At 53.1% G+C, this 4,596-nt stretch overlaps 1 long non-coding RNA gene across 1 annotated transcript; it reads right to left on the bottom strand.

Annotated features, from left to right (window-relative positions):
* Positions 1-2,230: 2,230 nt before the first annotated feature.
* Positions 2,231-3,412, bottom strand: LOC132525101 (uncharacterized). Its single transcript, XR_009542182.1, has 2 exons — positions 3,141-3,412; positions 2,231-2,342 (listed from the first exon to the last, which is right to left on the bottom strand). It is a non-coding gene; the product is annotated as an uncharacterized LOC132525101 (long non-coding RNA).
* Positions 3,413-4,596: the final 1,184 nt, after the last annotated feature.

Raw genomic sequence — 4,596 nt, 5'->3', positions numbered from 1 at the left:
TGTCACCATCATTTCGTAAGAAAAAGGACTTTATAACATCAAAGATGCAGTAAGGGCTGCAACTCTGATAAAGGCCAGTCAAAATGGAATGTATTTTGCTTTCTGGAAAAATCACAGCAGACAGTACCGTGGAGCAGTACTGGTGTGTGGGCCCCAGCTTCAAACAATCCTTCCCAAGCCTGTGTTTTTCAAACACCAGCTGCCAGTCCACCAGGCTTTAAATCTAGGCCTTGCCACTTGCTGGCTGTATGACCTCGGACCAGTTTACCTGACTTCTCAGGGCCTCAGTTTCCACATCTGTAAAATGAGTGGGAGCTGTAATAATGATCCTCACCTTCTAAGGTTGCTGTGAAGATTGAGCTGGTGCACGGGCAGTGCCTGCCGCCTACAAAGTGCTCGGTGTACGGTAGTTGCCTGTATTTTTACCTCCCATGAGGATGATAAGGTCCACAGATTTATTGTGGAGGGCAGGCAGGCCTTTAACTTAGGTTTATGGAATGTCAGCGCTGGAAGGGGCCTTCTAGATCATCTACAGAGGAATCCTCTTACAGAAAGAGAAAGGGAGTCTTTGGCGGGGCTATGTGAACAGCTGATGGTCCCAGTGACAGAACAGTAAGTGGACTTCAAAGGGGCCCCTGAGTCCTGGGGCTCCGGGCTTTGCTAAACAAGTTGGTAGGGCCCCCAACCCCACCTCATAGGGCCATTCCACTCTACGCTCATGTCAAAGCTGGTCAATTAAAGAGACATGGCGAGTGCACAGAGCTTTAGTTTACAGTGAGCCTTTGCAAACTTACTCCAGCCCTAGAAGGTAGGGTGTCCTGGAATGAGTATCCCATTTCACAGAAGCCAGGGGTGGATTGGTAACCAAAGCCGTAAGCAGAGGCTCAGAAATTCAAAAGAAGAAGGTTAGGTCAGTATAAAATGGCTGCCACTCCCTCTGCCTTTGGAAAAGTACTTCAACTACAAAGAAGTCAACTACTAACTCCAAGGAGAGCAGAAAGGAAAGCAGTTGCTATGGCAACATCTCTGGCAGCCTATTTTCCATCTTCCTCTGGTTCAAAACAACAGCTTCCAGCAGGTTCTGGCTGGGGGGTAGGGAAGGTCTAACTCCAGCCTAGAAACAGCTCTTGGCCAATCTCCTGCTAGATTTCAGTGGCAAGAGAAGGTGGCAGCCAATGAAGAGGCCTGGAGCTTGTGTCATCGGCCTCTAGCCAGGTTGGAATAAGCAGAAGGCAGGCACATGTGACCGTTTCCATGGTGACCTCAGTTAGCAACCCGAATGGTCCTGTTTATGAGCACTGGAAAATTCCACCCAGCCTCTGGCCTGATTTTGTTACCTTCTCTGCCTCCTTCCTGCTCCAAGGCAAGGATGAAGTCACTGCCAATGTTTAACCCCATCCTAAGATGTGCCTGGCTCCAGTCTGGGGGTCTGGGAGGCAGCTGCGTGCTTAGTATGCGAGGGGGGAGGGAAGGTAGTGACAGACACCATTTACAGGGCACATCATTTGAGCCAGGCACTGTACTAAGCTCCTGACGGCCTCACAACCTGAGAAGGGGGTACTACACGATTTCATTCCTATTTCCCTGAGGACTAAACTTGATTCAGAGAGGTTAAGTAACTTGCCACCATCACAGGGTACAGCCAGTAAGGGAGGAACCAGGCTGAGACCAAGTGTGTGGGACTCTCAAGGCCACTCTCTCCATGACCCCTCTATAAGGGTGGAAGAGTTGAAGAATCAGACGGGGTGGGCGACAGGGACAGGGTGCGGAGGGGGAGAGATCCATGGTCTTCTGGGGAGCTGAGAGAAGGCTGAGTGGAAGAACAAGGAGGAGATACCTGCTTGGCTCCAGGACACCCACATTGCCAGGCTGGGGCTGACGGCTGGTGGGCAAGGCCAGACAGGCCCCAGGGAAGGCTGTGGCCAGGACCCTGGGCTGAGTCCCCATCATTCATCCTCTCTGGGATCCTGGCTGGGGTGGGGAGAGAAGTCAAGCCTATAACCATTCCTGCCAAACTCCTGCTGGGGAAATGCCAGCCTGGGCTGGGGATGGATCCTGGGGCCCAGGAGCTGGAACAGCTGGAACCTGGGGTGAGCCTCTCAGCGTCCCCAGCACCAGCTGGAGGTCACACAGGACAGGCTGCGTAGATGCGGAATAAGCTGCGTGCGTTGCTGGTCTGAGCCGAGGCGGGGCTGTGGGAAGACTGTGTTTGCAAGGATAAGCGACAAACAACAATAAAAGTCATATACCATAGCTCAGGGTAACAACAGGTGAGTCACTGAGCAAAGGGCACGATCACAGGAGTGCTGGTGAGGTCACTGGATGATGACAGCCGCAGGCGACTGTAGGAGGGACGGACCATTCAGCGGGGAGGGCTTCCTGCAAGGAAGGAGGGCAAGGGGCCTCGATGTGGCTCCTAAAGAGGGGGCTCCCACTGGCCGGGAGGTTAGCCGTGTCCCTGGGGGAGAGGTGGCGGGATATCTCATGAACTAGGGGTCTGAGAGCAAATGAGGCTGGAATAGACGGGACACAGCTGATTGAGGGTTATGGCCCGGGTTCAGGGTGGGGCAGTGGGTGACAAAGATCTGGGAGAATGAGGAAGGGTGACCCTTTGTGACCTGGATGGTTTCTAGCTCCCAGGTCTGTCTCTGCCTTGGGCTCAGCTGAAGCCTTTGCTTTGGCAGAACAGTCATGGAAATTTCCACCCAGGCTCTTTTCCCAGTGCTTTTCTTGTCTCCACCTTCTTCCCAGGCGCTGCTAAGTCTAAACTTCCTTGGTTTGTGTGGGCTGCAGCTGAAGAGGCCTGAGGCAGCCTGAGACTGAGTGACACAGAAGGCACTTCTGGCGTGGACATGTCAGAACTTCAGTCATGCTGGGCATTGTGTTGCCATGGGACACGGGGGCTAGCCCCCCAACTGACGGTCCCAGGGGCCCCGGGATTCCTGCACCTGGGGAAGGCAAAGGGGAGGAATGAGAGCTTCTGCCACCATTTCACAATTCTTGAGCCAGGTCACTCCGTTGGGCCTGCTTCCCCGGAGTAAAGGGCAGAGGGGCTGGGAATGCAGGGACCAGAATGAGCTCTGGCCTTAGAGCAACAAGTTACCAAACGGAGCCAAGTGACATCTCTGCGGAGCTCTCACCCTTTGTCCACAGCTGGGACTCACCGCTGGGAGGGTGTCACAGACCCATCTCCCGTCTGTGCAGGAGAGTGAGCCGGAGGCCCCTCTGTCCCCAATTTCAGCCTCCAGCAGTCGCACCCCATCCTCACTGCTGACCAGGCTGCAAACCCTGGAGTTGCCTTAACCCTCCGAAGAGTTAGGGGGACATGTTAACGAACACGTGTTCATCCAGGAAAACAGGCTGTGCTGTGACAGTGAGTAACTGTGGGGTGGTGATACGGGATGACTTTGGAAGTGCTGGGCAGGGAGGCCCTTGGCCCTTTCCCAGGCAGGGTGATGAGAATGAGTGTCATCTGAAGAGTGGGGGAGGTGCATTCCATGCAGATGTGTCATCGAGAGTAAAGAACATGAGTGTGGACTCACAGATAGAGAACAAACTAGTGGTTACCAGTGGGGAGAGGGAAGTGGGGAGGGGCAAGATAGGGGTAGGAAAACAAAGGGTTATTACGGGATTATATGAAATCATGTGTGTTAAACTTTTTTTTAATAAATACATTTGTTTATTCATTTATCTTTGGCTGCATTGGGTCTTTGTTGCTGCACACAGGCTTTCTCTAGTTGCGGCGAGCGGGGGCTACTCTTCGTTGCAGTGCGTGGGCTTCTCATTGCCGTGGCTTCTCTTGTTGTGGAGCACGGGCTCTAGGCACGTGGGCTTCAGTAGTTGTGGCTCACGGGCTCTAGAGTACAGGCTTCAGTAGTTGCGGCTCACGGGCTTAGTTGTTCTGCAGTATGTGGGATCTTCCTGGCCCAGGGATGGAACCCGAGTCCCCTGCATGGGCAGGCGGATTCTTAACCACTGCGCCGCCAAAGAAGCCCCGTGAAACTTTTGAAAATTGTAAAACACTATAGAATTTAAAGGACCTTTCTTTTAATAAACATCTATTGAGTGCCTACAAACAAACAAACAAATAAATAAATAAAGATGAACATGAATGCTTAAAAAAAAAGAAAAGGGGACTTCCCTGGCAGGGTCCAGTGGTTAAGACTCTGCACTTCCACTGCCGGGAGCACAGGTTCCATCCCTGGTCAGGGAACTAAGATCCCGCATGCCGCACAGCATGGCCAAAAGAAAAGAAAAAAAAAAAAATGGAAGAAAGAAAAGAACATGAGTCTGGAAAGGGCTAGGGTGCTCAGGAGACAGAGGAAGAGACCAGTGTGGGGAGCCTGGAGAGCCTCAGGCAGACCTCTACCTGTCTTCTTTCTCTTGTGCCATGCCACCACCACCACCACCCCTACCACCCCCAAATCCAGGCCTCCACGACCTCCGGCCCGGGCTGTGAAGATGGACTCCAGGGCCCTCCCCTCTGCCGCCTCTCCCAGCTCAGCCACCTTGCAAAGAGCAGCTACACAATGCTTCCCAAAGCCAGGGCCTCTCCCAGCTCGGAAGCCATCCTTCTGTCCAAAGAACAGAGTCCAA

Source organism: Lagenorhynchus albirostris, chromosome 9, assembly GCF_949774975.1.
Source record: "Lagenorhynchus albirostris chromosome 9, mLagAlb1.1, whole genome shotgun sequence".
NCBI lineage: Eukaryota > Metazoa > Chordata > Mammalia > Artiodactyla > Delphinidae > Lagenorhynchus > Lagenorhynchus albirostris.
Note: the sequence above shows the minus strand (reverse complement) of the source record. Positions and strands in the feature narration are given on the sequence as shown.